The 21,871-nt window shown below is 43.7% G+C and overlaps 13 non-coding genes across 13 annotated transcripts; all 13 read left to right on the top strand.

The window, feature by feature from the left end:
* The first annotated feature begins 490 nt into the window (after positions 1-490).
* Positions 491-681, top strand: LOC141220151 (U2 spliceosomal RNA). Its single transcript, XR_012288523.1, has one exon. It is a non-coding gene; the product is annotated as a U2 spliceosomal RNA (small nuclear RNA).
* Positions 682-1,790: 1,109 nt separating this feature from the next.
* Positions 1,791-1,981, top strand: LOC141220150 (U2 spliceosomal RNA). The gene has a single exon (XR_012288522.1). It is a non-coding gene; the product is annotated as a U2 spliceosomal RNA (small nuclear RNA).
* A 6,381-nt stretch (positions 1,982-8,362) lies between these two features.
* On the top strand, positions 8,363-8,559 carry LOC141219653 (U2 spliceosomal RNA). Its single transcript, XR_012288100.1, has one exon. It is a non-coding gene; the product is annotated as a U2 spliceosomal RNA (small nuclear RNA).
* Positions 8,560-9,683: 1,124 nt separating this feature from the next.
* LOC141220149 (U2 spliceosomal RNA) lies at positions 9,684-9,874 on the top strand. The gene has a single exon (XR_012288521.1). It is a non-coding gene; the product is annotated as a U2 spliceosomal RNA (small nuclear RNA).
* Positions 9,875-10,989: 1,115 nt separating this feature from the next.
* LOC141220148 (U2 spliceosomal RNA) lies at positions 10,990-11,180 on the top strand. The gene has a single exon (XR_012288520.1). It is a non-coding gene; the product is annotated as a U2 spliceosomal RNA (small nuclear RNA).
* A 1,118-nt stretch (positions 11,181-12,298) lies between these two features.
* On the top strand, positions 12,299-12,489 carry LOC141220147 (U2 spliceosomal RNA). Its single transcript, XR_012288519.1, has one exon. It is a non-coding gene; the product is annotated as a U2 spliceosomal RNA (small nuclear RNA).
* Positions 12,490-13,610: 1,121 nt separating this feature from the next.
* LOC141220146 (U2 spliceosomal RNA) lies at positions 13,611-13,801 on the top strand. The gene has a single exon (XR_012288518.1). It is a non-coding gene; the product is annotated as a U2 spliceosomal RNA (small nuclear RNA).
* A 1,121-nt stretch (positions 13,802-14,922) lies between these two features.
* On the top strand, positions 14,923-15,113 carry LOC141220199 (U2 spliceosomal RNA). The gene has a single exon (XR_012288569.1). It is a non-coding gene; the product is annotated as a U2 spliceosomal RNA (small nuclear RNA).
* Positions 15,114-16,234: 1,121 nt separating this feature from the next.
* LOC141220145 (U2 spliceosomal RNA) lies at positions 16,235-16,425 on the top strand. Its single transcript, XR_012288517.1, has one exon. It is a non-coding gene; the product is annotated as a U2 spliceosomal RNA (small nuclear RNA).
* A 1,127-nt stretch (positions 16,426-17,552) lies between these two features.
* On the top strand, positions 17,553-17,743 carry LOC141220143 (U2 spliceosomal RNA). The gene has a single exon (XR_012288515.1). It is a non-coding gene; the product is annotated as a U2 spliceosomal RNA (small nuclear RNA).
* Positions 17,744-18,858: 1,115 nt separating this feature from the next.
* Positions 18,859-19,049, top strand: LOC141220142 (U2 spliceosomal RNA). Its single transcript, XR_012288514.1, has one exon. It is a non-coding gene; the product is annotated as a U2 spliceosomal RNA (small nuclear RNA).
* Positions 19,050-20,170: 1,121 nt separating this feature from the next.
* LOC141220141 (U2 spliceosomal RNA) lies at positions 20,171-20,361 on the top strand. The gene has a single exon (XR_012288513.1). It is a non-coding gene; the product is annotated as a U2 spliceosomal RNA (small nuclear RNA).
* A 1,121-nt stretch (positions 20,362-21,482) lies between these two features.
* On the top strand, positions 21,483-21,673 carry LOC141220140 (U2 spliceosomal RNA). Its single transcript, XR_012288512.1, has one exon. It is a non-coding gene; the product is annotated as a U2 spliceosomal RNA (small nuclear RNA).
* The last annotated feature ends 198 nt before the right edge of the window (positions 21,674-21,871 follow it).

Genomic DNA, 21,871 nt, shown 5'->3' with positions numbered 1-21,871 from the left:
TGTGAGCTTCTCAGCGACATTCAGCCAGCCAGGTATCCTGCCTGCAGTAGATGGAATGTGGCAATGGAACGCTGGCTGCGCGTGTCATAATAGGCTCTGAGCCTTTATATACCTGCGCACAGCAGCAGCCACCTTCAGTCTGCTGCTGGACAGCCAGCAGCAGCAGGAGAGGTAAGTAATCAGCAGCCCTCCTGCTAAGGGTAGACAGCTGCTCGTTCCACCCCACCGCCCGCCTTAATTGGTTCTCCTCCCTTCCAACGGTGTTGAGGCGGGTGGGAACAGCAGGGGGTGAGGGTGCTGTGTTTAAAGAGGTGGAGTTATGCAGATCTAAAACGCGTGGATTGCAGCAGCAGCAAGCCGAAAAGTGCAGGCATGTAAGGGATCTAGAGGTTGACAACATGTCTTCTTAACGGGAGTCCAGGAGCTCATCTCCACAAATGGACTCTTCAGGATCCTTGGGTGGCTCCGTAGTTCGAAACCAATTCTGGTTATCGCTTCTCGGCCTTTTGGCTAAGATCAAGTGTAGTATCTGTTCTTATCAGTTTAATATCTGATACGTCCCCTATCTGGGGACCATATATTAAATGGATTTTTAGAACAGGGAGATGGAAAAAGAGCTTGCTCTGTCCACTCCACGCATTGACCTGGTATTGCAGTATCTCCAGGACCGGTGCACCCCTTCTTTAATGCAGTTTCTAAAATCAGAAAGTATTGAATTCAATGTTTTTTGTTCATTTTGCTTGTTTGTCGGATTTTGGGATGGACTCTTTGGCTTTGCTTTTCTTCTCCTCATTGGATTTTTCATGTTCAAAGTTGCAGAAGCCAGATGACAAGCTCATTTTGGTTCAACTTCAGCAACTGTGCATTGCATTGCCATGTAATGTAACGCAATGCTATCTTTCTAGCTCTCCCTCTTTACTTCCTTTTGGATAAACAGACATATTAGGCAAGCATTTTGGAGCTTTCACCTAAATAACTACAGGTGGTGAGATAAGCTGCACAATATAATTGACCTTTCAGTATATTGTTGCACACACACCATCTATTTAGCAAATGCCCTTGTTATCAACAGCAGCCTTTTAAACTCACCTGAGCTAACAGGTATGTGCGCTGGTTACTCTGCTGCGCTTAAAATTTCTTTTTTGGCTTGCTACAATGCCTTTTCTGAAACGTTGTCTCCCTCTGCTGGAACACTGACTTCTTTCAATTAATGCCTGCAGACTATAAAAGAGAACCCAACCCAAAAAGTTTGGTTGATTAGTCTGTGGCATTCTGTTAAACTGTTGCTTATGGCGGTCTCTGTGAGCTTCTCAGCGACATTCAGCCAGCCAGGTATCCTGCCTGCAGTAGATGGAATGTGGCAATGGAACGCTGGCTGCGCGTGTCATAATAGGCTCTGAGCCTTTATATACCTGCGCACAGCAGCAGCCACCTTCAGTCTGCTGCTGGACAGCCAGCAGCAGCAGGAGAGGTAAGTAATCAGCAGCCCTCCTGCTAAGGGTAGACAGCTGCTCGTTCCACCCCACCGCCCGCCTTAATTGGTTCTCCTCCCTTCCAACGGTGTTGAGGCGGGTGGGAACAGCAGGGGGTGAGGGTGCTGTGTTTAAAGAGGTGGAGTTATGCAGATCTAAAACGCGTGGATTGCAGCAGCAGCAAGCCGAAAAGTGCAGGCATGTAAGGGATCTAGAGGTTGACAACATGTCTTCTTAACGGGAGTCCAGGAGCTCATCTCCACAAATGGACTCTTCAGGATCCTTGGGTGGCTCCGTAGTTCGAAACCAATTCTGGTTATCGCTTCTCGGCCTTTTGGCTAAGATCAAGTGTAGTATCTGTTCTTATCAGTTTAATATCTGATACGTCCCCTATCTGGGGACCATATATTAAATGGATTTTTAGAACAGGGAGATGGAAAAAGAGCTTGCTCTGTCCACTCCACGCATTGACCTGGTATTGCAGTATCTCCAGGACCGGTGCACCCCTTCTTTAATGCAGTTTCTAAAATCAGAAAGTATTGAATTCAATGTTTTTTGTTCATTTTGCTTGTTTGTCGGATTTTGGGATGGACTCTTTGGCTTTGCTTTTCTTCTCCTCATTGGATTTTTCATGTTCAAAGTTGCAGAAGCCAGATGACAAGCTCATTTTGGTTCAACTTCAGCAACTGTGCATTGCATTGCCATGTAATGTAACGCAATGCTATCTTTCTAGCTCTCCCTCTTTACTTCCTTTTGGATAAACAGACATATTAGGCAAGCATTTTGGAGCTTTCACCTAAATAACTACAGGTGGTGAGATAAGCTGCACAATATAATTGACCTTTCAGTATATTGTTGCACACACACCATCTATTTAGCAAATGCCCTTGTTATCAACAGCAGCCTTTTAAACTCACCTGAGCTAACAGGTATGTGCGCTGGTTACTCTGCTGCGCTTAAAATTTCTTTTTTGGTTTGCTACAATGCCTTTTCTGAAATGTTGTCTCCCTCTGCTGGAACACTGACTTCTTTCAATTAATGCCTGCAGACTATAAAAGAGAACCCAACCCAAAAAGTTTGGTTGATTAGTCTGTGGCATTCTGTTAAACTGTTGCTTATGGCGGTCTCTGTGAGCTTCTCAGCGACATTCAGCCAGCCAGGTATCCTGCCTGCAGTAGATGGAATGTGGCAATGGAACGCTGGCTGCGCGTGTCATAATAGGCTCTGAGCCTTTATATACCTGCGCACAGCAGCAGCCACCTTCAGTCTGCTGCTGGACAGCCAGCAGCAGCAGGAGAGGTAAGTAATCAGCAGCCCTCCTGCTAAGGGTAGACAGCTGCTCGTTCCACCCCACCCCCCGCCTTAATTGGTTCTCCTCCCTTCCAACGGTGTTGAGGCGGGTGGGAACAGCAGGGGGTGAGGGTGCTGTGTTTAAAGAGGTGGAGTTATGCAGATCTAAAACGCGTGGATTGCAGCAGCAGCAAGCCGAAAAGTGCAGGCATGTAAGGGATCTAGAGGTTGACAACATGTCTTCTTAACGGGAGTCCAGGAGCTCATCTCCACAAATGGACTCTTCAGGATCCTTGGGTGGCTCCGTAGTTCGAAACCAATTCTGGTTATCGCTTCTCGGCCTTTTGGCTGAGACCAAGTGCTTCACAGCAGGAGGTTTCAGTTGAAGGGCACTCAGGTACCCCTCTCCTTGGCCTGGCAGGATCGTCCACTTCGGTGGGCTTCACCTGCCTGCTGCTATTAGGGAGAGGGATTAGTCCTAGGGTAACGGGCAGCGATCCCCCAGCCTTCAGGTGCTTTATCTCAAAGCTCTGAAGGCGCAGATTGCAGGCGGTTGCAATTTGCATTTTGTTGCGCCATACCATGGAGGTTGACCCCAACCTCGTGCCTCTATATGCAAGGCTTAAGAACACCATAAGGGTCCGCTTTACGGCTGGTGGTTCCGATATGCGGAATCTGGGATATGTAGTCCAGGACGTGCTTGAGAAACTGCTCCACGTCAGAACCAACGAAATCCTTTCTATCCAGGATTATCCTCGACGTGGAGATTATGATGTAACCTTTACTGGCGAAGGTATTTTCAAAGATGTTTTGTCCAGAGTTAAGTCGGTAGAAAATAGCCCTGGTCTAAAAGGGATTCAGATCATCGAGCACGTCCTGGATGAGGTAAAGATGGTGGTTGTGAAAATCTTCTCACCCTTCATAACAGCACCAGAGGTTATTTCCTTTTTGTCAGTTTATTTTAAAAGTGTGAAATTGATTGGGAAAGTGTTGAATGAGTTTAACATCTGGACCTCAAAATGGAAGTTTTTAGTAAAATGTGAAAGAGACCCTAAATTCCCTGGAGGTGTGAGACTTCCTCCAGCTCGATTTAAAATAGGGCAAACTAATGGGGATTTTTTTTTCTCAGGAATGCCACTTTTCTGTAGGTATTGTGGTCTCTATGGGCACTCTAAGGATAGTTGTGGTGCCACTTGTAGAAATTGTGCCAGTACTGAACATGACACAAAGGAGTGCCCAAATGAAAAAAAATGCTCTTTTTGTCGGACACCTGGTCATTTCTATTTTTCTTGCCCTCACAGGTTCAGAGAGGATGAACAAAAACAAAAGGAGAAGTCCAAGACATCCGGGAATGGACGGGCCAATCAGACCACCCCTCAGGAGGAGGAACAACAACCTGGAGCCTCGGGAGGTGATAAGGGCGCTTCGACTAGTAACAATCCCTCCGAGTCAATGACAGGTAACTCACAGGAGCCCAGGAGCTGGCTGAAAGACCATAAGGAGGCTAAAAGGAAGGCTGAGAAAGATCATAAAGGGGCGGTCGGTAAGGCCAAAAAAGAGCGCCAAAAGGCTGACACCGAGCCCAAAATTCCCACTGGGTCTCACGAGAGCGAGGGCGGTACGTGGCATTTGGTGAGGTCTCATAATAAGAAAAAGAATGGTTCCGTGGAGGTGGCTAATAGGGAGGAGATGGATACATCCCCTCACGGGGGTGTAGACTCTGGAATCCCGAGGTCCCGGGGCTCTGCTGCCCCAGGTGGGGCCCCGAACCTGGCTGCCTCCGGGGACTCGGAGGCTCCGCCATGTGCGCAGCCTGCCCCTGTGTTACGACCCTCTGCGAGTCAGCAGGGGAGTGCGGAGCCTCTCGGAGACCCACCTGACGAGGACCTAAATGGTCAGCCTATGGAGACCCAGTGTAACCTTTCTCTCAATATCCTTCCGAGCTACACCCCAGTAGCGTCGGGTCTTAATTTAAGTGAATGTTCCTTCTCCGATGATGAAGACTCTTTGATAACGGTGGATTCAGAAGAGGGCGTTGGTGAAAGTCCAAGTGGTCTGATCCGTCCATCGGATAGGTAAAGTCCAGTTTTTGTTTCTTCCTAACCATTTGTTATGATGGCTGACATTAGTGGTGTTTCCCTCAATGTGAGAGGCATAGGATCCAAGACCAGAAGAGCTACTGTTTTACATTTTTTAACCTGTTTTACAGCTTCTGTTTTCTTTTTACAAGAATGTCATATCCCTCATAAGATTTCTTACAAAAAATATAAGGAAGAGTGGAAACATGGTCCATCGGTCTGGTCTGGATCAAATGCAACCGGATCAGCCGGGGTAGCTATACTTTTTAAGGGAAATGTGTCTATTGATTTTATCCAAGATATTTTACCGGGTCGTATTCTTTTAGTTAAGGCTTTTATTGATGGGACAAGATGGCAGTTTTTAAATTTTTATGGGTCACCTGATAAAAATGAAAGGGCTGATATGCTGGAAATTTTACCTTTATTTATTAACATTTCTGAACCTTTTATCCTGGCAGGTGATTTTAATTGTATTTTAAAAGGCGAAAGCCGACGCTCCGGTTCCGTGAGTAGAAATTATGACAAAACGTCTGGAATGTTAAGCAATATTATAAATGATTGTAAATTAACTGATGTGTATAAAGAATGTAACAAGGATAGCCCTATAGACGCTGGTTTCACCTGGAGCAATTCTACATGTAGCTCCAGGATAGATTTTGTTTTAGGTTCAGAAAAAATACTGCCAGTGAAATGTGAAGTTTTAACTAATATTCTCTCAGATCACAAGGTTTTATCTTTTAGAGTGAGGATTAATGGAAAGAAGAAATGTGGTAAGAAATCTTGGAAATTGAATGTGTCCCTTTTAAAAGATCCACAAATTTTATCGGATTTTATTGAGTTTTATGTAAAGTGTAGAAAAAGGAAAAACCCCAATATTTCTTTTAGCTCCTGGTGGGATAGAATGAAAATAAGCATTAAAGATTTCTTTATTAAGAAAAGCATACAAAAAGCTAAAGAAAAGTTTGAGATCTATAATTTTCTTAATATCAGGTTACAGACATTGTACAAATTCAAAGACAATGGTCTGGATGTAGGTAATGATATATTGAGTCTTAAAGGAGAAATTTCAAAGTGGTTGGAACAAAAAGGAAAAGAACTGATTTTTCGTTCAAAGGTAAAACACGTAGAAGAGGATGAGACTTGTTCCAGGTATTTTTTTAAGAAAAACAAACAGGCGAAAACAATAATTGATAACATAGATGGAGATAATAATATCAACGTTATATTGGATAAGGTAAATGTCTATTTTAATGATCTTTTTAATGTAAAAACTGTAGACCATGATTTAATACACACTTTCCTGGGGGAGATCAAGTCCACCCTAGATGCTGATGCCCAAAGTTTTTTATCCCAACCTCTATGTGAGGAAGAGATTTTAGAAACCATGAAGAGTTTTAAAAATGGTAAAGTGCCCGGCCCTGATGGTATCCCCATAGAGTTTTATATAAGTTTTTATGATATTTTAAAAGATGATTTGTTTAATTTGTTTTCCGAAGTTTTTAATAATAAGGTTTTACTCAACTCATGGAAGAAAGGTGAGGTATCACTACTATACAAAAAAGGTGACAAAACGGATCTTAAAAACTGGAGGCCGATAACTCTTTTAAATAGTGATTACAAAATTATGGCTAAGATCTGTGCAAATCGGTTGAAAAAGGTGATACATAAAGTAATTCATGCAAATCAGGTATGCGGGGTACCTGGGCGTAGTATCTGGGACAATTTAAACCTGGTGAAAGATTGTATTGAAGATGTAAAAACCAGAAAGACAAAGATGTCAATCCTAGCGGTGGATTTTGAGAAAGCTTTTGACCGCGTGTCTCATTTTTATCTTTTTAAAGTTTTAGAAAAAATGGGCATTCCGGGTGGGTTTTTATTGTCTCTTAAAGCTTTTTATAATGATTGTACGAGTAAGATTTTAGTTAATGGTTTTAAAACAAAAGAGGTAGTTTTAAAATCAGGGGTGAAGCAGGGTTGCCCTTTGTCCCCCCTGCTTTTTATATGTGCTATAGAACCCCTTTTATGTACAATACGCCGGGATAAGCAAATATGTGGAGTACCCTTACCCGGAGGGAACGGTCTACAAGTTAAAGTTGTAAGCTATATGGATGATGTAGCAGTGTTTGGATGTGATGTACCTTCAATACAAAAAACGATAAGCCAAATTCAGTCTTTTTGTACAGTTTCCGGTTTTAAAATTAATCTTACTAAATGTAATATTTTAAATGTCGGGGGGATGAGTTTACATAATGTACCAATTGCAGTTACAGATTCCATTACTATTTTAGGTGTTTCTTTTAATGAATCTAATAATGGTTTTAATAGCTGGGATGCGGCAGCACAGAAAATTAATCAGAAAATCTGCATGTGGAATATGAGAAAGCTGTCAATGGAAGGTAAAGTTCTGATTGTAAAAATGGTGATATTACCTATCCTGTTATATCTTAGTTTGGTGTTCCCCCCTCCTACAAATTTGTTGAAACGAATTACAAAAGTATGTTTTACCTTTTTTTGGGGCTCAAAAATGGAGAAACTCAAAAGAGAAATTGTGACAAAGCCAAAGGTTAAAGGTGGGAAAGATTTCCCTGTTTTAGATAAGTTTCTTTTAATACATTTTTTCTGTTTCTGTTTTAAAACCCTTTTTAAAGATAATTACCTTTCCTATTTTATGCGTTTTAACACTGGTTTTCTCATGAGAAGGTTTGGTTGGTTTGAAACGGTTTTATCCTTTCCTTATGCTTTTAACCTACCTGCACATTATGAGATTTTAAAGAAAATTATTCTTGATTTTAATTTGAATAAGAAACAGACAGGGGATCTATGTAACAGCAAGACACTACTCAAACAAATTAGTACTGATGTGACGTTGTGTGATATTGAACGTTATGATGATGACAAAACTGTACACATATGGAAAATGATTAACGCCCCTTATCTTTTTAATGTACAGAAAGACATGTCTTGGAGCTGCGCTCACCACTGTCTTCCTTGCCGGGCATTCCAGTACAGAAGAGGTTTTGTGAGGTCTGCCATCTGCCCAAGAGAAGGTTGTCAAGAAGAAGAGACAGTGAAGCATCTTTTATGGACTTGTGCTTTTGCTAAAGAGTTCTGGAGAAGATTAATCCCCCTGCTGGAGAAAATGGTGGACCTCAAGGACTTTAATTTTGCATCAGTGTTATATGGTCTTCTGGAATGCCCAACAATGGACCAAAAAATAATGGCGTGGAAGACAGTGAATTGTGCCAAGATAGCGCTCTGGAATGCTAGAAATATTGCTGTTTTTAAACATGAAATGTTACCAGTAGATGATGTTTTAGCCTTTTGTAAAAGTGAAATGTACATATACTATTTATTGGACAGGAAAAAGAATGTAACATTGGCAGGCAAATGGCTTTTTAACCTATGGAATATTTGAAGTCTTGTAAAATTTGCTGTGATGGAATTTTTATTTTTCTTTGAAGTCCCGAAAGTGTAATGTGGATGTAATGGTTTTATTTCTGTAATTTGTTAAATTTTAAATAAACGGTTTTTATCCCCATGTGGGGGATAGCCAAATTAAAAAAAAATCTGTTCTTATCAGTTTAATATCTGATACGTCCCCTATCTGGGGACCATATATTAAATGGATTTTTAGAACAGGGAGATGGAAAAAGAGCTTGCTCTGTCCACTCCACGCATTGACCTGGTATTGCAGTATCTCCAGGACCGGTGCACCCCTTCTTTAATGCAGTTTCTAAAATCAGAAAGAATTGAATTCAATGTTTTTTGTTCATTTTGCTTGTTTGTCGGATTTTGGGATGGACTCTTTGGCTTTGCTTTTCTTCTCCTCATTGGATTTTTCATGTTCAAAGTTGCAGAAGCCAGATTACAAGCTCATTTTGGTTCAACTTCAGCAACTGTGCATTGCATTGCCATGTAATGTAATGAAATGCTATCTTTCTAGCTCTCCCTTTTTACTTCCTTTTGGATAAACAGACATATTAGGCAAGCATTTTGGAGCTTTCACCTAAATAACTACAGGTGGTGAGATAAGCTGCACAATATAATTGACCTTTCAGTATATTGTTGCACACACACCATCTATTTAGCAAATGCCCTTGTTATCAACAGCAGCCTTTTAAACTCACCTGAGCTAACAGGTATGTGCGCTGGTTACTCTGCTGCGCTTAAAATTTCTTTTTTGGTTTGCTACAATGCCTTTTCTGAAACGTTGTCTCCCTCTGCTGGAACACTGACTTCTTTCATTTAATGCCTGCAGACTATAAAAGAGAACCCAACCCAAAAAGTTTGGTTGATTAGTCTGTGGCATTCTGTTAAACTGTTGCTTATGGCGGTCTCTGTGAGCTTCTCAGCGACATTCAGCCAGCCAGGTATCCTGCCTGCAGTAGATGGAATGTGGCAATGGAACGCTGGCTGCGCGTGTCATAATAGGCTCTGAGCCTTTATATACCTGTGCACAGCAGCAGCCACCTTCAGTCTGCTGCTGGACAGCCAGCAGCAGCAGCAGCAGCAGCAGCAGGAGAGGTATGTAATCAGCAGCCCTCCTGCTAAGGGTAGACAGCTGCTCGTTCCACCCCACCCCCTGCCTTAATTGGTTCTCCTCCCTTCCAACGGTGTTGAGGCGGGTGGGAACAGCAGGGGGTGAAGGTGCTGTGTTTAAAGAGGTGGAGTTATGCAGATCTAAAACGCGTGGATTGCAGCAGCAGCAAGCCGAAAAGTGCAGGCATGTAAGGGATCTAGAGGTTGACAACATGTCTTCTTAACGGGAGTCCAGGAGCTCATCTCCACAAATGGACTTTTCAGGATCCTTGGGTGGCTCCGTAGTTTGAAACCAATTCTGGTTATCGCTTCTCGGCCTTTTGGCTAAGATCAAGTGTAGTATCTGTTCTTATCAGTTTAATATCTGATACGTCCCCTATCTGGGGACCATATATTAAATGGATTTTTAGAACAGGGAGATGGAAAAAGAGCTTGCTCTGTCCACTCCACGCATTGACCTGGTATTGCAGTATCTCCAGGACCGGTGCACCCCTTCTTTAATGCAGTTTCTAAAATCAGAAAGAATTGAATTCAATGTTTTTTGTTCATTTTGCTTGTTTGTCGGATTTTGGGATGGACTCTTTGGCTTTGCTTTTCTTCTCCTCATTGGATTTTTCATGTTCAAAGTTGCAGAAGCCAGATTACAAGCTCATTTTGGTTCAACTTCAGCAACTGTGCATTGCATTGCCATGTAATGTAATGAAATGCTATCTTTCTAGCTCTCCCTTTTTACTTCCTTTTGGATAAACAGACATATTAGGCAAGCATTTTGGAGCTTTCACCTAAATAACTACAGGTGGTGAGATAAGCTGCACAATATAATTGACCTTTCAGTATATTGTTGCACACACACCATCTATTTAGCAAATGCCCTTGTTATCAACAGCAGCCTTTTAAACTCACCTGAGCTAACAGGTATGTGCGCTGGTTACTCTGCTGCGCTTAAAATTTCTTTTTTGGTTTGCTACAATGCCTTTTCTGAAACGTTGTCTCCCTCTGCTGGAACACTGACTTCTTTCATTTAATGCCTGCAGACTATAAAAGAGAACCCAACCCAAAAAGTTTGGTTGATTAGTCTGTGGCATTCTGTTAAACTGTTGCTTATGGCGGTCTCTGTGAGCTTCTCAGCGACATTCAGCCAGCCAGGTATCCTGCCTGCAGTAGATGGAATGTGGCAATGGAACGCTGGCTGCGCATGTCATAATAGGCTCTGAGCCTTTATATACCTGTGCACAGCAGCAGCCACCTTCAGTCTGCTGCTGGACAGCCAGCAGCAGCAGCAGCAGGAGAGGTATGTAATCAGCAGCCCTCCTGCTAAGGGTAGACAGCTGCTCGTTCCACCCCACCCCCCGCCTTAATTGGTTCTCCTCCCTTCCAACGGTGTTGAGGCGGGTGGGAACAGCAGGGGGTGAAGGTGCTGTGTTTAAAGAGGTGGAGTTATGCAGATCTAAAACGCGTGGATTGCAGCAGCAGCAAGCCGAAAAGTGCAGGCATGTAAGGGATCTAGAGGTTGACAACATGTCTTCTTAACGGGAGTCCAGGAGCTCATCTCCACAAATGGACTTTTCAGGATCCTTGGGTGGCTCCGTAGTTTGAAACCAATTCTGGTTATCGCTTCTCGGCCTTTTGGCTAAGATCAAGTGTAGTATCTGTTCTTATCAGTTTAATATCTGATACGTCCCCTATCTGGGGACCATATATTAAATGGATTTTTAGAACAGGGAGATGGAAAAAGAGCTTGCTCTGTCCACTCCACGCATTGACCTGGTATTGCAGTATCTCCAGGACCGGTGCACCCCTTCTTTAATGCAGTTTCTAAAATCAGAAAGAATTGAATTCAATGTTTTTTGTTCATTTTGCTTGTTTGTCGGATTTTGGGATGGACTCTTTGGCTTTGCTTTTCTTCTCCTCATTGGATTTTTCATGTTCAAAGTTGCAGAAGCCAGATTACAAGCTCATTTTGGTTCAACTTCAGCAACTGTGCATTGCATTGCCATGTAATGTAATGAAATGCTATCTTTCTAGCTCTCCCTTTTTACTTCCTTTTGGATAAACAGACATATTAGGCAAGCATTTTGGAGCTTTCACCTAAATAACTACAGGTGGTGAGATAAGCTGCACAATATAATTGACCTTTCAGTATATTGTTGCACACACACCATCTATTTAGCAAATGCCCTTGTTATCAACAGCAGCCTTTTAAACTCACCTGAGCTAACAGGTATGTGCGCTGGTTACTCTGCTGCGCTTAAAATTTCTTTTTTGGTTTGCTACAATGCCTTTTCTGAAACGTTGTCTCCCTCTGCTGGAACACTGACTTCTTTCATTTAATGCCTGCAGACTATAAAAGAGAACCCAACCCAAAAAGTTTGGTTGATTAGTCTGTGGCATTCTGTTAAACTGTTGCTTATGGCGGTCTCTGTGAGCTTCTCAGCGACATTCAGCCAGCCAGATATCCTGCCTGCAGTAGATGGAATGTGGCAATGGAACGCTGGCTGCGCGTGTCATAATAGGCTCTGAGCCTTTATATACCTGTGCACAGCAGCAGCCACCTTCAGTCTGCTGCTGGACAGCCAGCAGCAGCAGCAGCAGCAGGAGAGGTATGTAATCAGCAGCCCTCCTGCTAAGGGTAGACAGCTGCTCGTTCCACCCCACCCCCCGCCTTAATTGGTTCTCCTCCCTTCCAACGGTGTTGAGGCGAGTGGGAACAGCAGGGGGTGAAGGTGCTGTGTTTAAAGAGGTGGAGTTATGCAGATCTAAAACGCGTGGATTGCAGCAGCAGCAAGCCGAAAAGTGCAGGCATGTAAGGGATCTAGAGGTTGACAACATGTCTTCTTAACGGGAGTCCAGGAGCTCATCTCCACAAATGGACTTTTCAGGATCCTTGGGTGGCTCCGTAGTTTGAAACCAATTCTGGTTATCGCTTCTCGGCCTTTTGGCTAAGATCAAGTGTAGTATCTGTTCTTATCAGTTTAATATCTGATACGTCCCCTATCTGGGGACCATATATTAAATGGATTTTTAGAACAGGGAGATGGAAAAAGAGCTTGCTCTGTCCACTCCACGCATTGACCTGGTATTGCAGTATCTCCAGGACCGGTGCACCCCTTCTTTAATGCAGTTTCTAAAATCAGAAAGAATTGAATTCAATGTTTTTTGTTCATTTTGCTTGTTTGTCGGATTTTGGGATGGACTCTTTGGCTTTGCTTTTCTTCTCCTCATTGGATTTTTCATGTTCAAAGTTGCAGAAGCCAGATTACAAGCTCATTTTGGTTCAACTTCAGCAACTGTGCATTGCATTGCCATGTAATGTAATGAAATGCTATCTTTCTAGCTCTCCCTTTTTACTTCCTTTTGGATAAACAGACATATTAGGCAAGCATTTTGGAGCTTTCACCTAAATAACTACAGGTGGTGAGATAAGCTGCACAATATAATTGACTTTTCAGTATATTGTTGCACACACACCATCTATTTAGCAAATGCCCTTGTTATCAACAGCAGCCTTTTAAACTCACCTGAGCTAACAGGTATGTGCGCTGGTTACTCTGCTGCGCTTAAAATTTCTTTTTTGGTTTGCTACAATGCCTTTTCTGAAACGTTGTCTCCCTCTGCTGGAACACTGACTTCTTTCATTTAATGCCTGCAGACTATAAAAGAGAACCCAACCCAAAAAGTTTGGTTGATTAGTCTGTGGCATTCTGTTAAACTGTTGCTTATGGCGGTCTCTGTGAGCTTCTCAGCGACATTCAGCCAGCCAGGTATCCTGCCTGCAGTAGATGGAATGTGGCAATGGAACGCTGGCTGCGCGTGTCATAATAGGCTCTGAGCCTTTATATACCTGTGCACAGCAGCAGCCACCTTCAGTCTGCTGCTGGACAGCCAGCAGCAGCAGCAGCAGCAGCAGGAGAGGTATGTAATCAGCAGCCCTCCTGCTAAGGGTAGACAGCTGCTCGTTCCACCCCACCCCCCGCCTTAATTGGTTCTCCTCCCTTCCAACGGTGTTGAGGCGGGTGGGAACAGCAGGGGGTGAAGGTGCTGTGTTTAAAGAGGTGGAGTTATGCAGATCTAAAACGCGTGGATTGCAGCAGCAGCAAGCCGAAAAGTGCAGGCATGTAAGGGATCTAGAGGTTGACAACATGTCTTCTTAACGGGAGTCCAGGAGCTCATCTCCACAAATGGACTTTTCAGGATCCTTGGGTGGCTCCGTAGTTTGAAACCAATTCTGGTTATCGCTTCTCGGCCTTTTGGCTAAGATCAAGTGTAGTATCTGTTCTTATCAGTTTAATATCTGATACGTCCCCTATCTGGGGACCATATATTAAATGGATTTTTAGAACAGGGAGATGGAAAAAGAGCTTGCTCTGTCCACTCCACGCATTGACCTGGTATTGCAGTATCTCCAGGACCGGTGCACCCCTTCTTTAATGCAGTTTCTAAAATCAGAAAGAATTGAATTCAATGTTTTTTGTTCATTTTGCTTGTTTGTCGGATTTTGGGATGGACTCTTTGGCTTTGCTTTTCTTCTCCTCATTGGATTTTTCATGTTCAAAGTTGCAGAAGCCAGATTACAAGCTCATTTTGGTTCAACTTCAGCAACTGTGCATTGCATTGCCATGTAATGTAATGAAATGCTATCTTTCTAGCTCTCCCTTTTTACTTCCTTTTGGATAAACAGACATATTAGGCAAGCATTTTGGAGCTTTCACCTAAATAACTACAGGTGGTGAGATAAGCTGCACAATATAATTGACCTTTCAGTATATTGTTGCACACACACCATCTATTTAGCAAATGCCCTTGTTATCAACAGCAGCCTTTTAAACTCACCTGAGCTAACAGGTATGTGCGCTGGTTACTCTGCTGCGCTTAAAATTTCTTTTTTGGTTTGCTACAATGCCTTTTCTGAAACGTTGTCTCCCTCTGCTGGAACAATGACTTCTTTCATTTAATGCCTGCAGACTATAAAAGAGAACCCAACCCAAAAAGTTTGGTTGATTAGTCTGTGGCATTCTGTTAAACTGTTGCTTATGGCGGTCTCTGTGAGCTTCTCAGCGACATTCAGCCAGCCAGGTATCCTGCCTGCAGTAGATGGAATGTGGCAATGGAACGCTGGCTGCGCGTGTCATAATAGGCTCTGAGCCTTTATATACCTGTGCACAGCAGCAGCCACCTTCAGTCTGCTGCTGGACAGCCAGCAGCAGCAGCAGCAGCAGCAGGAGAGGTATGTAATCAGCAGCCCTCCTGCTAAGGGTAGACAGCTGCTCGTTCCACCCCACCCCCCGCCTTAATTGGTTCTCCTCCCTTCCAACGGTGTTGAGGCGGGTGGGAACAGCAGGGGGTGAAGGTGCTGTGTTTAAAGAGGTGGAGTTATGCAGATCTAAAACGCGTGGATTGCAGCAGCAGCAAGCCGAAAAGTGCAGGCATGTAAGGGATCTAGAGGTTGACAACATGTCTTCTTAACGGGAGTCCAGGAGCTCATCTCCACAAATGGACTTTTCAGGATCCTTGGGTGGCTCCGTAGTTTGAAACCAATTCTGGTTATCGCTTCTCGGCCTTTTGGCTAAGATCAAGTGTAGTATCTGTTCTTATCAGTTTAATATCTGATACGTCCCCTATCTGGGGACCATATATTAAATGGATTTTTACAACAGGGAGATGGAAAAAGAGCTTGCTCTGTCCACTCCACGCATTGACCTGGTATTGCAGTATCTCCAGGACCGGTGCACCCCTTCTTTAATGCAGTTTCTAAAATCAGAAAGAATTGAATTCAATGTTTTTTGTTCATTTTGCTTGTTTGTCGGATTTTGGGATGGACTCTTTGGCTTTGCTTTTCTTCTCCTCATTGGATTTTTCATGTTCAAAGTTGCAGAAGCCAGATTACAAGCTCATTTTGGTTCAACTTCAGCAACTGTGCATTGCATTGCCATGTAATGTAATGAAATGCTATCTTTCTAGCTCTCCCTTTTTACTTCCTTTTGGATAAACAGACATATTAGGCAAGCATTTTGGAGCTTTCACCTAAATAACTACAGGTGGTGAGATAAGCTGCACAATATAATTGACCTTTCAGTATATTGTTGCACACACACCATCTATTTAGCAAATGCCCTTGTTATCAACAGCAGCCTTTTAAACTCACCTGAGCTAACAGGTATGTGCGCTGGTTACTCTGCTGCGCTTAAAATTTCTTTTTTGGTTTGCTACAATGCCTTTTCTGAAACGTTGTCTCCCTCTGCTGGAACACTGACTTCTTTCATTTAATGCCTGCAGACTATAAAAGAGAACCCAACCCAAAAAGTTTGGTTGATTAGTCTGTGGCATTCTGTTAAACTGTTGCTTATGGCGGTCTCTGTGAGCTTCTCAGCGACATTCAGCCAGCCAGGTATCCTGCCTGCAGTAGATGGAATGTGGCAATGGAACGCTGGCTGCGCGTGTCATAATAGGCTCTGAGCCTTTATATACCTGTGCACAGCAGCAGCCACCTTCAGTCTGCTGCTGGACAGCCAGCAGCAGCAGCAGCAGCAGCAGGAGAGGTATGTAATCAGCAGCCCTCCTGCTAAGGGTAGACAGCTGCTCGTTCCACCCCACCCCCCGCCTTAATTGGTTCTCCTCCCTTCCAACGGTGTTGAGGCGGGTGGGAACAGCAGGGGGTGAAGGTGCTGTGTTTAAAGAGGTGGAGTTATGCAGATCTAAAACGCGTGGATTGCAGCAGCAGCAAGCCGAAAAGTGCAGGCATGTAAGGGATCTAGAGGTTGACAACATGTCTTCTTAACGGGAGTCCAGGAGCTCATCTCCACAAATGGACTTTTCAGGATCCTTGGGTGGCTCCGTAGTTTGAAACCAATTCTGGTTATCGCTTCTCGGCCTTTTGGCTAAGATCAAGTGTAGTATCTGTTCTTATCAGTTTAATATCTGATACGTCCCCTATCTGGGGACCATATATTAAATGGATTTTTAGAACAGGGAGATGGAAAAAGAGCTTGCTCTGTCCACTCCACGCATTGACCTGGTATTGCAGTATCTCCAGGACCGGTGCACCCCTTCTTTAATGCAGTTTCTAAAATCAGAAAGAATTGAATTCAATGTTTTTTGTTCATTTTGCTTGTTTGTCGGATTTTGGGATGGACTCTTTGGCTTTGCTTTTCTTCTCCTCATTGGATTTTTCATGTTCAAAGTTGCAGAAGCCAGATTACAAGCTCATTTTGGTTCAACTTCAGCAACTGTGCATTGCATTGCCATGTAATGTAATGAAATGCTATCTTTCTAGCTCTCCCTTTTTACTTCCTTTTGGATAAACAGACATATTAGGCAAGCATTTTGGAGCTTTCACCTAAATAACTACAGGTGGTGAGATAAGCTGCACAATATAATTGACCTTTCAGTATATTGTTGCACACACACCATCTATTTAGCAAATGCCCTTGTTATCAACAGCAGCCTTTTAAACTCACCTGAGCTAACAGGTATGTGCGCTGGTTACTCTGCTGCGCTTAAAATTTCTTTTTTGGTTTGCTACAATGCCTTTTCTGAAACGTTGTCTCCCTCTGCTGGAACACTGACTTCTTTCATTTAATGCCTGCAGACTATAAAAGAGAACCCAACCCAAAAAGTTTGGTTGATTAGTCTGTGGCATTCTGTTAAACTGTTGCTTATGGCGGTCTCTGTGAGCTTCTCAGCGACATTCAGCCAGCCAGGTATCCTGCCTGCAGTAGATGGAATGTGGCAATGGAACGCTGGCTGCGCGTGTCATAATAGGCTCTGAGCCTTTATATACCTGTGCACAGCAGCAGCCACCTTCAGTCTGCTGCTGGACAGCCAGCAGCAGCAGCAGCAGCAGCAGCAGCAGGAGAGGTATGTAATCAGCAGCCCTCCTGCTAAGGGTAGACAGCTGCTCGTTCCACCCCACCCCCCGCCTTAATTGGTTCTCCTCCCTTCCAACGGTGTTGAGGCGGGTGGGAACAGCAGGGGGTGAAGGTGCTGTGTTTAAAGAGGTGGAGTTATGCAGATCTAAAACGCGTGGATTGCAGCAGCAGCAAGCCGAAAAGTGCAGGCATGTAAGGGATCTAGAGGTTGACAACATGTCTTCTTAACGGGAGTCCAGGAGCTCATCTCCACAAATGGACTTTTCAGGATCCTTGGGTGGCTCCGTAGTTTGAAACCAATTCTGGTTATCGCTTCTCGGCCTTTTGGCTAAGATCAAGTGTAGTATCTGTTCTTATCAGTTTAATATCTGATACGTCCCCTATCTGGGGACCATATATTAAATGGATTTTTAGAACAGGGAGATGGAAAAAGAGCTTGCTCTGTCCACTCCACGCATTGACCTGGTATTGCAGTATCTCCAGGACCGGTGCACCCCTTCTTTAATGCAGTTTCTAAAATCAGAAAGAATTGAATTCAATGTTTTTTGTTCATTTTGCTTGTTTGTCGGATTTTGGGATGGACTCTTTGGCTTTGCTTTTCTTCTCCTCATTGGATTTTTCATGTTCAAAGTTGCAGAAGCCAGATTACAAGCTCATTTTGGTTCAACTTCAGCAACTGTGCATTGCATTGCCATGTAATGTAATGAAATGCTATCTTTCTAGCTCTCCCTTTTTACTTCCTTTTGGATAAACAGACATATTAGGCAAGCATTTTGGAGCTTTCACCTAAATAACTACAGGTGGTGAGATAAGCTGCACAATATAATTGACCTTTCAGTATATTGTTGCACACACACCATCTATTTAGCAAATGCCCTTGTTATCAACAGCAGCCTTTTAAACTCACCTGAGCTAACAGGTATGTGCGCTGGTTACTCTGCTGCGCTTAAAATTTCTTTTTTGGTTTGCTACAATGCCTTTTCTGAAACGTTGTCTCCCTCTGCTGGAACACTGACTTCTTTCATTTAATGCCTGCAGACTATAAAAGAGAACCCAACCCAAAAAGTTTGGTTGATTAGTCTGTGGCATTCTGTTAAACTGTTGCTTATGGCGGTCTCTGTGAGCTTCTCAGCGACATTCAGCCAGCCAGGTATCCTGCCTGCAGTAGATGGAATGTGGCAATGGAACGCTGGCTGCGCATGTCATAATAGGCTCTGAGCCTTTATATACCTGTGCACAGCAGCAGCCACCTTCAGTCTGCTGCTGGACAGCCAGCAGCAGCAGCAGCAGGAGAGGTATGTAATCAGCAGCCCTCCTGCTAAGGGTAGACAGCTGCTCGTTCCACCCCACCCCCCGCCTTAATTGGTTCTCCTCCCTTCCAACGGTGTTGAGGCGGGTGGGAACAGCAGGGGGTGAAGGTGCTGTGTTTAAAGAGGTGGAGTTATGCAGATCTAAAACGCGTGGATTGCAGCAGCAGCAAGCCGAAAAGTGCAGGCATGTAAGGGATCTAGAGGTTGACAACATGTCTTCTTAACGGGAGTCCAGGAGCTCATCTCCACAAATGGACTTTTCAGGATCCTTGGGTGGCTCCGTAGTTTGAAACCAATTCTGGTTATCGCTTCTCGGCCTTTTGGCTAAGATCAAGTGTAGTATCTGTTCTTATCAGTTTAATATCTGATACGTCCCCTATCTGGGGACCATATATTAAATGGATTTTTAGAACAGGGAGATGGAAAAAGAGCTTGCTCTGTCCACTCCACGCATTGACCTGGTATTGCAGTATCTCCAGGACCGGTGCACCCCTTCTTTAATGCAGTTTCTAAAATCAGAAAGAATTGAATTCAATGTTTTTTGTTCATTTTGCTTGTTTGTCGGATTTTGGGATGGACTCTTTGGCTTTGCTTTTCTTCTCCTCATTGGATTTTTCATGTTCAAAGTTGCAGAAGCCAGATTACAAGCTCATTTTGGTTCAACTTCAGCAACTGTGCATTGCATTGCCATGTAATGTAATGAAATGCTATCTTTCTAGCTCTCCCTTTTTACTTCCTTTTGGATAAACAGACATATTAGGCAAGCATTTTGGAGCTTTCACCTAAATAACTACAGGTGGTGAGATAAGCTGCACAATATAATTGACCTTTCAGTATATTGTTGCACACACACCATCTATTTAGCAAATGCCCTTGTTATCAACAGCAGCCTTTTAAACTCACCTGAGCTAACAGGTATGTGCGCTGGTTACTCTGCTGCGCTTAAAATTTCTTTTTTGGTTTGCTACAATGCCTTTTCTGAAACGTTGTCTCCCTCTGCTGGAACACTGACTTCTTTCATTTAATGCCTGCAGACTATAAAAGAGAACCCAACCCAAAAAGTTTGGTTGATTAGTCTGTGGCATTCTGTTAAACTGTTGCTTATGGCGGTCTCTGTGAGCTTCTCAGCGACATTCAGCCAGCCAGGTATCCTGCCTGCAGTAGATGGAATGTGGCAATGGAACGCTGGCTGCGCGTGTCATAATAGGCTCTGAGCCTTTATATACCTGTGCACAGCAGCAGCCACCTTCAGTCTGCTGCTGGACAGCCAGCAGCAGCAGCAGCAGCAGCAGGAGAGGTATGTAATCAGCAGCCCTCCTGCTAAGGGTAGACAGCTGCTCGTTCCACCCCACCCCCCGCCTTAATTGGTTCTCCTCCCTTCCAACGGTGTTGAGGCGGGTGGGAACAGCAGGGGGTGAAGGTGCTGTGTTTAAAGAGGTGGAGTTATGCAGATCTAAAACGCGTGGATTGCAGCAGCAGCAAGCCGAAAAGTGCAGGCATGTAAGGGATCTAGAGGTTGACAACATGTCTTCTTAACGGGAGTCCAGGAGCTCATCTCCACAAATGGACTTTTCAGGATCCTTGGGTGGCTCCGTAGTTTGAAACCAATTCTGGTTATCGCTTCTCGGCCTTTTGGCTAAGATCAAGTGTAGTATCTGTTCTTATCAGTTTAATATCTGATACGTCCCCTATCTGGGGACCATATATTAAATGGATTTTTAGAACAGGGAGATGGAAAAAGAGCTTGCTCTGTCCACTCCACGCATTGACCTGGTATTGCAGTATCTCCAGGACCGGTGCACCCCTTCTTTAATGCAGTTTCTAAAATCAGAAAGAATTGAATTCAATGTTTTTTGTTCATTTTGCTTGTTTGTCGGATTTTGGGATGGACTCTTTGGCTTTGCTTTTCTTCTCCTCATTGGATTTTTCATGTTCAAAGTTGCAGAAGCCAGATTACAAGCTCATTTTGGTTCAACTTCAGCAACTGTGCATTGCATTGCCATGTAATGTAATGAAATGCTATCTTTCTAGCTCTCCCTTTTTACTTCCTTTTGGATAAACAGACATATTAGGCAAGCATTTTGGAGCTTTCACCTAAATAACTACAGGTGGTGAGATAAGCTGCACAATATAATTGACCTTTCAGTATATTGTTGCACACACACCATCTATTTAGCAAATGCCCTTGTTATCAACAGCAGCCTTTTAAACTCACCTGAGCTAACAGGTATGTGCGCTGGTTACTCTGCTGCGCTTAAAATTTCTTTTTTGGTTTGCTACAATGCCTTTTCTGAAACGTTGTCTCCCTCTGCTGGAACACTGACTTCTTTCATTTAATGCCTGCAGACTATAAAAGAGAACCCAACCCAAAAAGTTTGGTTGATTAGTCTGTGGCATTCTGTTAAACTGTTGCTTATGGCGGTCTCTGTGAGCTTCTCAGCGACATTCAGCCAGCCAGGTATCCTGCCTGCAGTAGATGGAATGTGGCAATGGAACGCTGGCTGCGCGTGTCATAATAGGCTCTGAGCCTTTATATACCTGTGCACAGCAGCAGCCACCTTCAGTCTGCTGCTGGACAGCCAGCAGCAGCAGCAGCAGCAGCAGGAGAGGTATGTAATCAGCAGCCCTCCTGCTAAGGGTAGACAGCTGCTCGTTCCACCCCACCCCCCGCCTTAATTGGTTCTCCTCCCTTCCAACGGTGTTGAGGCGGGTGGGAACAGCAGGGGGTGAAGGTGCTGTGTTTAAAGAGGTGGAGTTATGCAGATCTAAAACGCGTGGATTGCAGCAGCAGCAAGCCGAAAAGTGCAGGCATGTAAGGGATCTAGAGGTTGACAACATGTCTTCTTAACGGGAGTCCAGGAGCTCATCTCCACAAATGGACTTTTCAGGATCCTTGGGTGGCTCCGTAGTTTGAAACCAATTCTGGTTATCGCTTCTCGGCCTTTTGGCTAAGATCAAGTGTAGTATCTGTTCTTATCAGTTTAATATCTGATACGTCCCCTATCTGGGGACCATATATTAAATGGATTTTTAGAACAGGGAGATGGAAAAAGAGCTTGCTCTGTCCACTCCACGCATTGACCTGGTATTGCAGTATCTCCAGGACCGGTGCACCCCTTCTTTAATGCAGTTTCTAAAATCAGAAAGAATTGAATTCAATGTTTTTTGTTCATTTTGCTTGTTTGTCGGATTTTGGGATGGACTCTTTGGCTTTGCTTTTCTTCTCCTCATTGGATTTTTCATGTTCAAAGTTGCAGAAGCCAGATTACAAGCTCATTTTGGTTCAACTTCAGCAACTGTGCATTGCATTGCCATGT

This window comes from Phyllobates terribilis, unplaced genomic scaffold (assembly GCF_046119375.1).
Source record: "Phyllobates terribilis strain yellow unplaced genomic scaffold, ASM4611937v1 Scaffold_277__1_contigs__length_2500907, whole genome shotgun sequence".
NCBI lineage: Eukaryota > Metazoa > Chordata > Amphibia > Anura > Dendrobatidae > Phyllobates > Phyllobates terribilis.
Note: the sequence above shows the minus strand (reverse complement) of the source record. Positions and strands in the feature narration are given on the sequence as shown.